Below are 18,348 nucleotides of genomic sequence, written 5' to 3' on the forward strand. Positions count from 1 at the left end.
CATTATACATAAGTTTGCATTTAGTTCACGGTCTGTCGCATCTTCTCCCAAAATAGTTGGGCGTAGGAATTGTGTGGCATATATGTTATATATTGTATTATAGACAATTGTTTGAGGACATTACTTATTAAATAAATGAATTGTTCATTATAAAGTTATTTGATTTATTTTGATATAATAGTTCAACTATATAAAAAAGCAAATTGTCTTTTATCACAACTAAATAGTTAGATAGAAGTAATCCATAGTTCATAACAGTAACCATAAACTATTCATACAAGATGAAGTGAGACCATACTTTATGATTCTAATTAATTGATAAACTTAAATGAACTCAAGTTAAGCATTATGTTATGGGATTAACATGATACCATTGTAACAGTGTCTCATGTTCCTTAACAGAAAGCTGATCTCACAAGCTTTAGGTATAAGAATATCTAGACAGTTACGTGGATCCAATGAATGAGTTCATTATGATTGGGACCTAACATGAGATGACAGGATGGATGAATCTACCTAGTGTCACTTTTCTTATCTCAATGGTATTAGTAGGTATAACTAATCCTCAGACTTAAACAATTATTAATGTGTTTTTGGATAATGTGGTATGATATTTTGACTCTGTTATCTAGCATGATCCAACACAATGAGTGTGCCTCATGTAGAGATTAGATATCATATGAATTAATTGCAAAGTAGTTAATGATAGATTGAGCATTCATTACTATCGATAGATGAGAGATGTATCACTAGCCTCTTATAGAGAATTAACTGAAATCATTGCAATGTGATAAGATTATAAGAGATGAAATGTAGATTTCACTTAACTTATCTATTTAGAGTCAATTCTACCTGGACAAGTACAACAAATGTTTGTCTATTACGTTTTATGGCTCTATGAGAATGAAATGATTATGATAAAACGGTCTGCGAACTCATTCTGTTATACGTTTTGATTGAGTTTATTTGTTTAAGTTAATTGCAGATAAATGTATCCGGATTTGGGGTAAGAACCTAATGGGCCACACATGAGAATTAAGATCGAAGGACGAAATGGTAATTTGAAATTGTTCTAGTTTTGAGACAAAAAGAATTAGAGGGACCGAAATTTATAATAGGTTTAGATAAGTTATTTAATTTTTTTTTTTTTGGTAGAAACAGGAAAGAAGAAAACAAACAAACACAGAAACAAAAAGCTAACCTGGGATCAGCCTAGGAAAGCTAACCCCAACTCTGTCCTCTAAAAGGAGAGAAGAAAGATAGATAGGAGGATCAGAAAGGGTGGTAACACCTAACATCCCCTCGTGCCCAGCCGCCGCCAAGTGATCCGCAATCCGATTTTGTTCTCTGTAGATGTGGCTGAACTCTAAGAACTCAAAGGAGGAGCCAAGACTTCTTATTGCTTTGATAAGGTTCTGGTTACTAAGACAAATAGCATGATTATTAGAGATCATACTAATAGCCTCCATATTATCAGACTCCACAGCAAGCCTTTTAATGCCAAGATTTCTGGCAAGCTTGACTCCAGAAAGAATACCCCAAAGCTCTGCTGAAAAGGATGAGCCCAAACCCAGGTTATGGGTGAATCCAGACAACCAGGCACCTCCCGCGTCCCTGAGCACACCTTCAGCCGCGATTTTTCCATTGTTGAGACAGGAGCCATCCGTGTTCAACTTTACCAACCCATCCTTCGGCCTACACCAACCAACAAGGTGAACCTCTTTTTTCTGGGTAGAATTGGCAAGGGGTTCCCCTTTGAAGCTCCCCGTAATGGTAAGGAGCTTTTTAGAGAAGAATTCGGGTAAGTTCTGAATAAAAACAGTCTTCTCACCAAAGATCTCCTCGTTCCTCCACTTCCACAGGTGGTGGCAGATAATAGCAAATAAAATGTCTCCCTGCTCCATGCTAGCCAGTAACCTACCTTTAACCCCATTGGAGAACCAGTCATTCTCAGGATAGGCAAAGAAGGAGGGGAGAATGTGGTGCGGAAGAACTTTCTGCCAAACCTCCTTACTCTTAGAGCAGTCCCTAAGGGCGTGGCACAAAGATTCAACTTGGCCTCTGCATCTACTGCAAGCACCTGAATCCGCCAAGTGCCGTCTATGTCTATCCGAATTAGTCAACAACCTGTCCTTGAGTCCAAGCCACAGGAAGCTCCTCATTCGATAAAGGATTTTCAGAGCCCAAATGGATTTCCAAGTGTCCGAAAGAGGGTCGGATCTGTCAAGAGTAAAGGCTTCAAAGGCAGACTTGCAAGAGTAAGCTCCATTGTTTGTCAAGGCCCAATAATGCCTATCCTTGTCCTCCTCAAGGTTACTAATCTTAACTCCCCTGATTCTGAGGAGAGAATCAAGGCTCAAGAAGGTATCAAACATAGACCAAATCCAGTCCCCATCAGAGTCCACTACATCAGCAATCCTCCAGTTGCGGATATTGCTAAGCGGGGGAGAGCAACAAACCTCTATAAGCAGTTTATCTCCGATCCAGGTGTCATACCAGAAGCTTATGGACTTACCATTACCCACCTCCAGGCCAACCCCCTGTGCATAACTCAGCAAACACAACACTGAGCCCTTTCCAAAGGAAAGAACAATTGCCAATTCTCTCTTTGGGGCCCCCAAAGATTTTATCCTTTCGATACTTGCCACCAAGCAAACGAACCCAAAGAGAAAAAGGGTTCTTCCACATTCTCCAGAGGAGCTTCATCAACAAGACCTTATTATTGTCTTTAGCTTGTCTAATGCCAAGACCCCCCCTGCTTTTAGGCTGGCAGACCTCCTTCCAAGGGACTAGGTGAATCTTCTTACCCTCTCCCGATTCACCCTAAAGGAAACGCCGGTTGATTTTATCAAGCTCATTCAGAATCGGCTCAGGCAACTTACAGGCTTGCATGATATGATTGGGAGCCGCGCAGTTGACAGACTGAATTAAGGTTAGACGGCCAGCCAAGGAAAGAGAATTGGCCTTCCAACTAGCACACAATCCATTAGTTTTATCCAGAGTCTCCTTAAAGGAGGCTTTGGAAACTCTATCACTATGAAGGGGAATCCCAAGATACTTTCCCAAGGAGTGGGTAAGAGGAATACCCGAAAGATCGCTAAGCTTATTACAAAGGCTTCTATCCATGTTCTTAGAGCAAAGCATCCGGGACTTATGGACATTGATCTTCTGGCCAGAAGCAACGCAAAAGCACTTAAGGATATTCATGACCACACCTATTTGCTCCTCATTCCCTTCCACAAAGATCATCACATCATCAGCGAAGAACAAGTGGGAAATAGGAGGGCAAAATCTGTTAATGGACACAGGATGGAGACTCCCCTTATTCACAGCTTCTTGAATTAGGTGGGCCAGCCTTTCCATAGCTATCACAAAAAGGAAAGGGCTCATAGGATCTCCTTGACGGATACCCCTAGAAGGAGAAAACTCATCAGACATATCTCCATTGATCAGAACCTGGAAAACAGGAGAAGACACGCAACCTTCAATCAAACTCCTCCAGCTCTCAGGAATACCAGCTTTACTTAAGCTATCCATAAGAAAGCTCCAGTTTAAACGATCATAAGCTTTCTCCAGATCAAGCTTGAGAGCCACGATCCCTTTTTTACCCTTCCTCATTTTCATGGAATGGACCATCTCCTGGGCAATAACCACATTGTCCATCATTTGCCTACCAGGAACAAAGCTACCTTGATTTTGGCTAATAATCTCAGGAAGGATCCGCCGGATCCTATTAGCCACAATCTTAGTGATAGCTTTGTATAACACATTACAAAGGCTGATCGGCCTCATTTGTAAAAAGGAGGAGGGCTTTTCAACCTTAGGGATCAGAACCAGGAGGGTTTTATTCACCAGGCTAATATCGTTGGAACCGCGGAAGACTCCAAAAATAAAATTATAGACATCTTCCTTCACCGAGTCCCAGTGTTTATGGTAGAAACTAGCAGGGATACCATCGATCCCTGGAGCTTTAGTAGCTCCAATACTGGTGAAGGCAAGATCAATTTCTTTCCGGTCGATAGGATGAAAGGCCTCAACAATAACCTCCTCCTCCAGCCTAGGAAAGGTGATCCCAGAGTGGGATTTGTCCAGATCCACAACTTCTTCTTTAAAGAGGTCTTTATAGAACTCAAGAGCAAGGCGACGAATATCTTCTTCCTCATAAATGCAGTCACCATTAGAGTCTTTAATAGCGTCGATCTGGTTCCTTTGCCTTCTAATAATAGTGGAAAGGTGGAAGAATCTGGTGTTCCGGTCACCATCCTTAATCCAAGCCTTCCTAGATTTCTGGGACCAAAGGAGCTCTTCCTGTCTAAGGACCGCTTCCAGCTCGTTCTGGAGAGATCTAAGATGACAATTCATACTGTGGTCAAAACGGATCTCCAAACAGCGTTGAATGCCTTCCATCCTCCTTAAGAGTTTATTTTTCCTTCGGATAATATGGCCAAAGATGTTTTTATTCCATCCCACCACATTCCTTCTAAACTCCTCAGCAGCAAGGAGAACATTAGAATGGGGTTGCCAATTCTCCTTAACAAAGTTCCTAAACTCAGGATGGGTGTCCCAAGCAACAAGGTACCTAAACGGTCTATTCCTTTTGGGCCGATGACCTTTAATCAGCTTAACGAGGATAGGACAATGGTCCGAGTGGCGAAAAGGGAGGTTCAGCACGTTTACCTCAGGAAATCTATAGATCGCCGCCACGTTCGCATACACTTTGTCCAACTGAACAAACACGTTGTTCCTTTTCCAGGTGAACTTGTGGCCAGCCGCACCAAGGTCCGATAGCCCGCAAAGATCCATATTCTGCTTATGGTTAAGGCACCGGTTGATATAATGATTGCCCCCCCCCCTTCTGATCACTCATCCGGGCAATATCATTAAAGTCACCAGCGACCAACCAAGGATCCATCATATTCATACTAATAGAGAACAGGATCTCCCAAAGCCTCTTCCGGTTAGTCAGGATCGGATCGACATAGACAAAGGAGATAAAGAAAGGGTTGTTGCCAGGATAACACACCTTGCTATGAATGAATTGATTATCTATAGTAATAATATCAATATTAACACGACCTGGCTTCCAGAAAAGCCAAATCCCCCCTGCTCGACCAGTCGCCTCCGACCTGACACACTTCCAATTCTTAAACTTTTTAACCACCTCATCTGCTTTAGAACCACTAACCTTGGTTTCAAGAAGAGCAAAACAAGAAGGATTAAATTGATTAATAAGATCATTAACATGGATGTGGGTCGCCTTGCTAGCCGCACCTCTAACATTCCAAACAAAAACGTCCATCAGAAGGAAGACAACTGATCACAGGCCCACAACCTAGAGCAGGTATTTATTAGGGGCTCCTGAGAGCCTGGAAGAGGTGCCAGCCGGCCTTCTTTTATCCCAAGAATCCAAAGAACCAAGGTTCTTTTTAAGGTTAGCCTTAGGTTTTTTCAAAAGAGGCTTATTAACTCCTATAGACTTACCGGCTAGGGTGTCTATAAGGGGATGCCGAACACTAACCTCATTGATATTTACTTTCCCTGACGCACCAGTGATCTGGGACTTCCCCTTAGCATAAGCTTTGGGATCGAAGAGATGATTAATAGAGTCACCAAGGATGGTAGCTGGCTCAGCAGGCTCAAGGCTTGGCATATTTACCTCCATATGCCCAATAGGTAAATCTGAATCCTGACCATCCTCAATCGACAGGGCTCCGAACCTAGAACCTGAACCAGAAGCTGAGACAACATCAGCACCACTCTTAGTCTCAAGAGGCCTTGCCTTGATCTCAGGAGCAATTTGGAGGGAGGTCATCTTCTTACTGATATCTGGAGCTAGATTCCGAGTAGCATTAGCATGTGGCTTTCTTCGGGTCGACCTTTTGGCCAGCAACCATGGCCCAAAGTTCTTCTCTTCACCTTGGCTGACTTCATCTCTGCCTATGATAGGCACCACCACCTCCTCACCTACATTCCTTCTTTTGGGGCAACCATCATAGGTATGACCAAACATACCACATTCATAGCAGATATTGTGGATACCTTCGTATTCTATGTGAAAGGCCTTATTCTGAACAGAGAATTTAGACAGAAGAGGCTTAGCAAGATCAATATCAATACAAACCCTGGCAAACTTGCCTCTTACTGCCCCAACGGTAGTTTTGTCAACATGGTGAACTTTCCCAACCAGGCCACCAATCTTATTCAGAAATCTTTCGTTATAGTATTCAATGGGTAGACCTGGGAATCTAACCCAAGTAAGGATCCTATTAACAGAGCAATCATACGGGTTAAAGTTTAGGACCCAAGGCCTCAGAGCTAAAACATGGTTGGATATAATATAAGGTCCACCATTAACGACTGCATTATAATCTTCTGTCCTTGTAAATTTTATGACATAGTAGTCATTTTCCAGATCTGTGATAGTAACCTTCCCTTTCTTTGCCCATTGGGCCTGGATCCTCTGGGCAAAATAATTGAAGCTTATCCTTTTCCCAAGCACAGTGACAATTAAGGAGAGTTTCCATTTGGATCTAAGGATCCGCTTATCTTCCGAAGAGAGCCGGATAACAGGACACAACGGGTCCTCTTGCTCACCATCCTCAATGTCTGAGTCAGAAAAAGCTCCCTCAAAATCCTCTTCGATAGTATCATCCTCAACCATAGGTTCTTCCTCGACCACCCCCAACACCTTGTCTCTCCAGGATGAATTTCCCAGCCCAATACCAGGGTTAACATCAACAGCGGAATTAGAATTAGGAACAGAGACATTCTGGCAAGCCATCTCCTGTGCCAAAACCCCACTCAACGGGGAAGAGACAACGTTCCTAAACGCCCTAGCATCCAAAAAAGGCATCGGGACCGCGCTCCGGCCCTCCATTCCTGCCGGCATCCCCGCCTCTCTTCCTGCAACAGCCATAGCGCCAGGCGCTGGCCTACCTCCTTCACCAGCCGCATTGATGTCGGCCCCAACCGCCACGCCAGGCTCGCGCCTGCCTCCATCACCTGCCGGGGCAGGACAAGGCATCTCGCCAACCAGGAGTAGGCAAGATCCTACCCCCTGCTTCTGCCCACCTTCAACAATAGTCAACGATCCTTTGGCGCCCGTAAGACCTCCATCGATACCGACCAGAATCGGCGCCGCAGATGAAACCTCCATCTCCTGTCCACGATCCGAGGTACGAGACCCCATCCCCTCACCCGACGCCGCCTAGATCGAGCTCCGCTCCCTAGACCTTTCACGGACTCTGTCGGCACTCACCCGTCTCCTTCGCGGAGATCCCGACGCCGAACCCTTCAACTCCTCCGCCAAACACCCGTCCGGAACCAGATCCCTGTCCAGACCACTCGCCGCATCCCGATCCGCCGCCTCCTTCGACCTGCCGCCCGATCCCCCATAATTCGACCTAGATCTCTCAACACGATCCTTCGCCATCTTTCAATTCTATTTTACCATTTTAGCACTTTAGATAAGTTATTTAATTGATTTATAGTATAATTATAACTTGATTATAATTATCAATGAATTAATTAAATTAATTATTTTTCCAAAAGAAATATAAATTCTCATGTGATTAGGATTATATATAATAGAATTATTGATTATATTTTCAATTAAATTGTGTAAATCTAGTGTGATTAGAATATTAATTAAATCTAATTGAATTAGAAGTATAATTAAAAGAAAATAAAATACTGTGTGTATTGGTCGGAACCTTTTCAAAGGTATCAAGCAACATCTTAAGAACTCCGAGTGTGTTAGTCTTCGGCATGTGTTCCGGGAGCGAAATCGGGTTGCTGATTTTATGGCTAGCAGGGCTGATGCTCTTGAACCAGGTGTTACTCATCTTCTGTCCCGCCGGTTGATATTCGAAGACTGCTGCTAAATGATCTCGTGGGAGCTTGTTTTCTTAGGATGGTTCCGCCGTAGTTTCTTTTCATTTTTTTTGTTGTTTCCTTTTTTTATCAAAAAAAATAAAATAAAACATATATAATCCCCTATAGGGATTAGGCCAATACAGATCCTTTTTTTTATTTTTTATTTTTTAAAAAATTTGCGCATAATGCGCTTACATCAAAGAAGAAAGAAAAATTTCCACCAGACCCGGATGTGATTCGAACCCATGATCTCCCTAGTCATAGGTAAGCTCTCAACCACTAAGCTAAGAGCTTCACCACGACCAATACAGATCCTTTTGCGGCAATCTTTCTCTAATTTTCAACATGAAATAATTATCACTAATTAGTTTGAATAATGTAATAGAACTTATTCACGTCAAATTTATTAATAGGGGAAGATTGCCCCAAAAAGATCAATTTGGATAATTGGTGATAATTTTAGAGAAAGATTGCCACAAAATAAATTATTGAATAATTAGTTTTTCTGTAAAGAAAAGGACATTTAAGGGAATTTGGGTCATTTCAGCTTTAGATAAAAAAAAAAATGCATGGGCCTGAATTGGTAACGGATGGGGGAGAAATTGAGCATGACAAGTCTTACTTAAATTTGTCTTTTATCTCGCTTGATGGGCTTTGTAATTTTATAAGGGAAATTTACATCGAAATTCACTTTTGAAAAACTATATAATATTCTTTTAAAATGTTAATTTATCAAAATAAATAATTTTTAACTTAATTAACTAATTTAAGTGGTGGAAAAACAAACGTCATCAAATACATTTAAATTAAATAAGTGTTTAATATTTTAATTTAAGTGATTAAGTGAATTGTCAAATGGGAAAATTATAAAACTGGGTCAAATTGGAAGCCCATTTACATATTTAATCCATTTACTCAACCTATTACATATCTAGACTGATTTTGTGTGACTTTCCCATAATACCCTCAATATTTACGCTGGTCTCGCCCCCTCCCGTCTGACTTCGCAGATTCCATATTATGCGAAGCCTGCGAAGCTAATGTTTGGGTTTATATGCGAAACATGCGAAGCTAAAGTTTGGTTTACTTGATGAATTTTGTTCGCATATGCGAAGCTAAAGTTTGTTTTACTTGATGAATTTAGTTCGCATGTGCGAAGCCTGGTTATGTTTTGAAGCTAATGTGCGAAGTGGTATATAACAAAAAATGGCAAACAACAACGGATTCTAACATTAAAATCATAACATTATCAAAATTTACAATAAGATTGCCACAATAACAATATTAAAATCACAACAACATCAAAATTTACAACAAGATTGCCACAATAAACTTCTAACAAAGCACATTCACTCCTAAAGTGGTTGGTTAGGAGAGATTGTGCCAATAATCCGGCACCAATTTTGAATCGGATGAGTAATCTTGGTGTGCACCGTGGGACACGTCCATCCCAAAAGGTCTGGACTTCCATTTCTCATCCCAAAAGTCTGGACTTCCATTTCTTTTTGGGATAAGAAATGGAAGTCCAGACCTTTTGGGATGGACGTGTCCCATGGTGCACACCGAGATTACTCATCCGCTTCAAAATTGGTACCGGATTATTGGCACAATCTCTCCTAACTAACCATTTCAGGAGTGAATGTGTCAATCTTGAGGGAAGTTCATCCCTATACAGGAAGGAAAGTTATCTCCCTTGCAGCCCAGTACGCCGCCTTCCAGAAAGGGATGTTACGTATTCAACCACCTTCAGAAAAAATTAATCGTGTTAGGCAGCGAAAAAGACGATTTGGGCTTCGCGAAATGAAGATTAGCGAAGCATGCGAATGTAAATGTGCAAGGAAAGGGGTGATTTTACTTCGCTAATCGATTTTTTCGCGAGGTATGCGAGGTCCGAAACGTGACGATCTACGTCGCATATCGATGCTTTCGCGAAGTCTGCGAGGTCTGAAACGTGACGATCTATTCGCAGACTTCGCGAACTAATCGATTCGCGAGGTAGATCCACACGTTTCAGACTCTTTCTCTTCGCAGATCTTCGCGAAATCATCGATTCACGAAGTAGATCGTCACTTTCCAGGCTCTTTCTCTTCGTAAATCTTCGCGAAGCCATCGATTCACGAAGTGTATTCATGAAAAAACGCAGAAAAAACAACAGATACTTACATTTTTCGCCCCTTTCACCCTTAAAAGCGACAATAACAATATGATAACATGGAAAAAACGAAGGAAATAACGTAGAATAACCATTTCTAACATGGTAACAAGAAGAAAGAAACCAAGTAACGAACAGGAAGATGAAGAACCATGACTTCATTTTCTAGGGTTAGGAAGTTGCAGAATCAAGAGATGAAGAGAGGAAAAAGAGAAATTCATTGTGATTTGGCGAAATGGTGCATATTTCGTGCAATTTAAATGAAGAAAGGAAGATCAAAAGTCTTGAAATCATTAATGCAGGAGCCAACTTTTTGCGTAACCAAGGAGATAGGGGGAGCGGCTGTTCGCGATGTGGTGGGAAGTGGGAAGGTTAGGGGTATTATGGAAAAGTCACACAAAATCAGTCTAGATATGTAGTAGGTTGAGTAAATGGGTTAAATATGTAAATGGACCTTCTATTTGACCTAGTTTTGTCATTTTCCCTTGTCAAATAAGGCCTAATCAAAAATCATCAATTGAGTTATCATCATATCCTTGTTTTTTGAACCAAGTTATCGTCCTATCCTAAAATCAAAAATTGTGACTATTTGATATGGAATGTAATGATCTCTTTGTTAGCTCAAAATATGAACTGTAGTGATCTCTTTGTTGGCTTAAAATGAATTTGAAGAATAGAGTCTAAAACTGTTCAACCAAATAATTTTCGATGATGACTCAATTGATGCTTTTTGCTTAAAATAAGAACTCAATTGATAGTTTTTGCTTTATCTAGGGACTGATTTATGATTTTGATAGTTTAAAGTTCTAATTGATTTCGAAGCTTTAATTTGAGGTGCCAAATGAGTATTGTGCCTTTTATAATTTATGGAGAAAAATTACGACAAAAAAATCAAATTTGAATTTTATTCTATATTTAATAAATTTATAAATTTATATTTTATCATTTCATACTTTTATTTTTAATTTTGTCAAATTAAGTTACTCTTTCTTATTTTCTTATTTTATTATTCAAAAAGTCATTATTTTGGAAAAAAAAATTGTGAATTACAGATGTATTGTTTTGTGAACTGTATACAGTTTTAAATTCATAAAATTTAACATAATAAGAATTTATTTATTTTTGAGTAGGGGCAATTGTAAATATTTACTTCATTCATTACTACTTAATTGGATTTTTTTTTTTTTTTTTGGTTTTACTTTCCTTTTAACTAAAACAATACATATTTTTTTATATAAGTTGAAGGGGTTATCGAAATATTTTAAAAATTTAAACATCGATCAAATTTTTTACACAATTCAGAGTAAGCGATTCCCTGTAACTAACATCACTCAAATTTAATATTTTATTATGCTATAAGTAATTATTGGACGGTAAAATTTTTACATTTATGCACATTTTACTTTCTATTAAATTTTAGAATAAGATTTGTAATAAAATAAAACCAAACTTTAAAATAAGTATAAAAACAAAAAGGAAAAAACAATTGGTTGGAAATAGCTATTTTTAAGGAAGTATAACTGCACAGCTTTAAACAATTCTTCAAGATAGCAGTCCGCATGATAGACCTAACACCCCCTGTACCGCCGCCGCCGGCTTCCTCCCCTCGTTCTACTCCTCCTTCGATTAACGATGTGTCCGGCCACCATACCCCTCCCCATTCGCCTCGATCCTACCGTGATACGGTAAGCATGGAATTTGAGCAACCCCCAACCAAAACCCCTATCGACCTGCGTGTATCCGGACTTGGAAAAATCGAATACACCAACGATAACCCTTTGCTCCCAAACATCACGATTGCCCCCCAATTGATTGAAGAATGGACCCAGCCATGGTCGGATGCACTGATTGTAAAGATTTTAGGCCGGAACGTCGGCTTCATAGCTCTTCGGAACCGGGCGTCGGAACTCTGGAAACCGAAGGGCAAGATGGACTTCATGGATTTACGATTTGGTTTCCACCTGGTGAAGTTTGAACTTGCAGAGGATAGAGACAATGTGATCCAGAACGGGCCATGGATGGTGCAGGGACATTACTTAATTGTTCGCCTATGGTCGCCTCTCTTCGTCCCATCTACCGCATCGGTGAATTCTACTCTTGTCTGGGCTCGGTTCCCTGAACTACCACTACACTACTACAACGAGGATTGCCTTATGTTAATAGGCAATTCCTTTGGGAAGGCAGTCAGGGTGGATAAGAATACCTCTTCCAAGTCACGAGGTAAGTTTGCGAAGGTCTGCGTGGAAGTCGATCTTGCTAAACCTTTGGTTGCACAATTTTGTATCAATGGGGTTTTCTATCATATAGAGTATGAAGGGTTGTATGTGGCTTGCACGAAGTGTGGATGCTATAGGCATGTTAAAGAGGATTGCTTATCTAGTGCTCCGGTTCAGCAGGACATTGCAATTTCAGTTCCTCCAACCCCGCAAGTTGTGTCTCCGCTACAACCCGCCACATCAGTCCAGAATGCCAGGCCTACCGAGAGTATTGGCACCGATGCAAATTCAAACACGAATGGGACCTTGATTAACACAGGTATGTCAGCTGAATCTGAAGAATATGGTGTGTGGATGATTGTGCCCAAAAGACCCTATAAACCGCGACTGAAGAAACCTGAACCAAATGATCCGCCAATTGACGCCCCTGCCAGTACCCAACCTATCTCCCAACCTGGTCTCAACAAAAAAACAGGTTACCAGAAGCAAACCCCTACGGGACCCCAAGGGCAAGGCAAGTGTTGTTAATCCGGGTAGCTCTATGTCCAATTCCATATTTTCTTTCAATAGCCCTGCTTTTGACACGACTAACGGAAACAGGCCACAAGGATCCAGACCGCCAAGAGCTGATACTCTACAGTCAAGAAATATATTTCGAGAATTATGTGATAATGCTCCGGATGTCTCTATGGATATTGACAGAGCTAATAGGGACAAGGAAAACCAGTGTCCAAATGAGCAATCCCCAAGCAGAAATAAGAGAATCCGAGCAGATGTGAGCTTGAAGGCACCGCTTGGTCCGTGTGATTTGAATGGGAAAGAAGTCCCTGCAGGGATTCCTTTGAAGAAGTGATTTATCCCGTTGTGGTCAGTTTGTATCTGTTATCTTGCTTTTATTATGATTATTACATGGAATTTTTTTGGAGCCGGTGGTAATGAGTTTCACCGGGCTCTTCGTCATCTTATCGATGTGTTTAAACCTGAAGCTATCGCTTTGATTGAGCCCCGGCTCCCTTCAACCCGTGCTGAAGAACTGAGAAGGAAACTGAAGTACTCTAATGTTGCCGTTGTGGATACCGAGGGCTTCAGTGGGGGAATTTGGTTATTCTGGAATGAGGATCTCTTCACTATCCAGATTGTTTCACAGAATCGGCAGTTCCTTCACACTCGGATTACTTGGCGTGGGGGTCTCTGGCACGGTTTATCTTTTCTAGCTACCTTCGTCTATGTTCGTCCCCAAATGAGTTTCAAGAGGGCTTTCTTCTCTGATATGCTAGGTCTTCAGCAAACGGTTACAGATGCTTGGGTTATCCTAGGTGATTTCAATTGTATAAAGAGTTCTGAGGAGAAACAGGGAGGGGCTCCGAGCGTACTGGACAGATGTACTGTTTTATCTCAATGGATTAACCATATGCAGCTCATCGATATGGGTTTTTCTGGTCCGAGTTTCACCTGGACTCGTGGTTCGTCTCAGTGGACTCGCATTGCTTGTCGTTTAGACCGGGCTCTCTGCAACCCACAGTTTCGTAATCTCTTCCCTGAAGCAGCTGTAAGGCACTTACCTCGTAATAAATTTGACCACACGCCCATCATGCTCTCTCTCCGACCCAAGCTTGCTGGTCCAGTTAACAAACCATTTCGTTTCGAGGCAGCCTGGCTTCAGCACTCGGACTTCCGTCAATTTATGGTCGCCAATTGGGATGATTCAGCCTGCATTGCTAATGAACTGCAGAAACTAACCCCTGCCTTGCACCGCTGGAACACAGAAGTGTTCGGAAATATTTACTATACCAAGAAAAGGCTGCTGAAGCGCCTAGCGGGTGTCCAACTGAGATTGAGTCGCGGCTTTGTGAGAGGCCTGTTCCGTCTTGAATCCAAGCTCTTGAGACAAATTAACGAAGTTCTACTGCAAGAGGAGACTTTATGGTTTCAGAAGTCACGTGTAAGATGGCTATGCTATGGGGATAGGAACACATCCTTCTTCCATACATCTACGCTGATTCGCCGTCGCCGCAACAAAATTGAGGGGCTTCGTGATGCTTCAGGGGTCTGGAATTGGGATAGTTCGGAGGTAAAAATGATGGTATTCAATTACTTTTTGGATCTGTATACAGAGGACAGAGCCGTGCGCCCAACACTGGGAACCAGGACCCACTTTCCCTCTATCTCTACTTCTGAGAGTATGAGAATGGTGGCGCCTTTCACAAATGAGGAAGTTAAGTCAGCCATGTTTAACATGGGCCCTTTCAAGGCTCCTGGACCTGACGGGTATCAAGCTTGTTTCTATCAGAAGCTGTGGTTTCTTCTAGGAAGCCAAGTAGGTGGTGATGTGCAGAACTGCCTTACTACGGGGGAGATTCCTGAGGGATGGAATGACACCTTACTAACGGTAATTCCTAAAGTGGATAACCCTGAATACATCTCCCAGTTCTGCCCGATAAGCCTTTGTAATGTCCTTTACAAAACTGTTACAAAATGTATTGTGAATAGACTGAAACCCCACTTGAGTCGGCTCGTGAGCCCGATGCAGAGTAGCTTTATGCCTGGCAGGCAAATAACAGATAACGTGATCCTCTTACAGGAAGCAATTCATTCATTGAAGAAGAAGAAGGGTCGGAAAGGTGCGATGATTTTGAAGCTAGACTTAGAGAAGGCCTATGACCGGATCTCTTGGCAATTTCTTCATGACACTCTGAACAATATTGGCCTGGATATTAAGCTGATTAATCTCATTATGGAGTGCGTTTCCAGCTCTAAACTCCGTGCCCTCTGGAATGGTGACCAACTGCAGCAATTCAACCCAACAAGGGGACTCCGCCAGGGGGACCCGCTCTCACCTTACTTGTTTGTCCTTTGTTTGGAACGGCTCTCCCATCTGATCATGGATGCAGTTGCTGATACCTCATGGAAACCAATCCGACTCTCAAGAAGTGGCCCGAAGTTATCCCATGTATTCTTTGCGGATGATATTATGTTGTTGTCGGAGGCTTCTACAGAACAAGCTGTTATAATCTGAGATGTCCTGCACAAGTTCTGCGAAGCTTCTGGGCAAAAGGTTAGTCTTACTAAATCCCGAGTCTTCTTCTCTTCAAATATTTCTGACTCAAGGGGAAGTGGAATTTGTGATATTTTTGGTTTCACCAATACTTCGGATCTTGGGAGATATTTGGGTGTCCCGTTACATCACAATCGTGTCTCTAAAACTACTTATCAATATGTTCTGGATAGAGTTCACAGAAAGTTGGCGGGGTGGAAGTCTTGTTGTCTGAACTTTGCTGGAAGGGTCACCTTGGCTAAGTCAGTTCTGAACGCAGTTCCATCCTATATCATGCAAACCACGCTCCTCCCAATTACTATTTGTAATCGGCTGGACAGCTGCAGCCGTCGTTTCATCTGGGGGTCTTCGGGAACTAACAGAAAGATCCACTTGGTTAATTGGGGGATTGTGTGTCAGAAGAAGAGGAATGGAGGGCTAGGAATCCGCACGGCCAGGCAGACGAACCTTGCAATGATTTCTAAACTCACCTGGCAGGTCCTAACATGGAAGGATCAGATTTGGGTCCAAGTTCTTCGTAGTAAGTATGGAGGAGTGCGAGAGGGTATGTCTCTGTTTGCCTCTAACGCGACTCACTCTCAAACGTGGCAAAGCATAGTTTCGGGGAGCTATGTTCTTGCTAAAGGAATTGGGAAATTGATCTTCAATGGTCGATCGATGAGGTTCTAGATAGATGTCTGGTGTGGACCCATGGAATTAATCAAGGCAGAGGTTACCCCGGTTCCCTTAGAGCACTTGACTCGCACAGTTATTGACTATTGGAAAACAGATGCAGATTGCTGGGATTGGGAAGCACTCCGCCCCCTAGTTAGCGCGACAACCTTATTAAAAATCGCCTCTTTTGCTGTCTGTCCTTCAAGTGAAACGCCGGATACTTGGTTCTGGACTCTGAGCTCAAGTGGTGTTTATACTGTCAAGACCGGTCATGAAGCCCTTGGTGATCAGAGCAGCACGCCACCGGCTTCTCAGATTTGGAAGTTTATTTGGAGTGTCAAAGCGCCTGAGAAAATCAAACATTTCCTATGGTTGTTGGGGCATGAGAGCATCTTGTGTAATGTGGTGCGCACTCGACGCCACCTTGCAACCTCTCAAAACTGCACTCGGTGTGGGGGAATTGAATCGGTGGTGCACCTCCTCCGCGATTGCGGACTGATCCGCGGTTTCTGGCAGCCGATCATACCGACTAGCCTGCACAGTGATTTCTTTTCAGCAAATATCAGCGATTGGGTTCGGGCTAATCTCGAGTTTGAAGGGTTTTATGGTTCCCTGCGTTGGTCGTTGTTCTTTGCTTGTAGTGTGTGGTGGATTTGGAGATATCGAAACGATTTTGTGTTTAACGCCACGGAGTTCCCTCAGAATGCCCTCAGTTTCATAAGACGCTTCTGTCAGGAGTTCATTGATGCAAATTCGGACCCGTATTCTATTAATCGTGGAGCCCCGAGAACTATTTGGGTTTCGTGGAAGCCACCAAGTGTGGGTTGGGTAAAAGTTAACACGGATGGTGCGTGTAAAGGTAACCCGGGTCCTGCCTCTGCGGGGGGCCTAATTCGTGATGATCAGGGACACTGGTGTGGAGGATTTGGTGCGAATATTGGGTACTGCATGGCAGTGGCTGCAGAACTCTGGGGCATTTATTTTGGTTTGCATATAGCCTGGGAGCGGGGCTACAGAAGAGTTATTTTTGAGTTAGACTCCCAAGTGGTCACTCGGTTCATGACTGGTGAGGCCGAGACACACCATCCTTTCGCTTGGTTGATTAAATGATGCTTTGCCTATCGTGACAGGGACTGGGAGATTTCCTTTATCCACAGTTACAGAGAGGGCAATAGGGCGGCAGACTGGCTGGCGAACTTCGCAGGTTCTTGTTCCTTAGGTCACCATGAGTTTGGTGCGCCTCCTGCAGGCCTCCAGAGGATCCTCACTGAAGACAGTAGAGGCTCCATGCTAAGTAGAGTGGTTAATTCGTTTTCTTAGTTTCTTTCCTGTTTTTCTTTTTTCCTGCCTGAGCGCATGTGCCTTCCTATTTTTACCAAAAAAAAAACAATTCTTCAAGATATTGTATGATAGAGATTGGTAAAAAAGAGCTGGAATCTAAAAACTAGAGGGTGCAAACTTTCTGAATTCCACCTCTGGAGCTTCATCGGAGCTGTGGCGATATAGGAATAATTCTTTAAAGATGACTAAAGAACCATAGCTGACAAATTGGGACCGCGACATGTTCACTCAACTGACAGCTATTTTCTAACAACCTCATACCAGATTTTCAGCAAGGTTGAGCAGAAATAGTGAGGAGTGGACATCATGGTTGGTAAATTTATTTATAAATAGGAACCCATATTAGACATTCTCAGTTTTACAATTAATTTCGAGTTCCACTATACTCAATTTTCGAGTTCAACAACTCACTCATTTACGTGCTCAATTCCCTCACCGGTCTCGATTTGCAATCTAGTGCATTGGACAACCTCAACAACGACCGTTTGGCGTCAAAGCAATAACACGAGTTCGTTAAGTTTGCTTCATAATTTTTGTTTACATTTTATTCCGTACAAGTTCATGTTCATTTACAAGTTTGGGATAGAACTATTGCCTCATTGACAAATTATTTCGGTTTGTAATTGCTTCTTTTTTTTTCTTCTAATTTTAATCAAACACATTATAGAGAAAATAGATATAAATAAGAAAAATTTAAAAACTTCTTTGTGTGTAGTTTTTATTTTCAATCCTGCAATTGGTTTTAATCTAGTTAAATTTATGTTCAGTACAACTAGGAACCTAAAGGAAATTATTTTCTCAATCCTTGCATTTCTCGTCAAATCATTGTGATTCTTTATAAAATCAAGTTATTAGGCATATATCTATTCATTTTTATAAACATATTTTGATAATTCATTTCTCTGGCATGCCCGCACACATCTCACACAAACTAAAGTTGAAAATAGGATATTCTCGTAAAATATCGCCAACAGTAACAAAATCAATTATTTAACGTGTCATGTCATTGAAAACTAACAGCGTTAATCGAAATATTTTTCTTTGATAGCTGTCAG

The sequence above is a fragment of the Euphorbia lathyris genome, chromosome 10 (genome assembly GCF_963576675.1).
Source record: "Euphorbia lathyris chromosome 10, ddEupLath1.1, whole genome shotgun sequence".
Classification (NCBI taxonomy): Eukaryota; Viridiplantae; Streptophyta; class Magnoliopsida; order Malpighiales; family Euphorbiaceae; genus Euphorbia; species Euphorbia lathyris.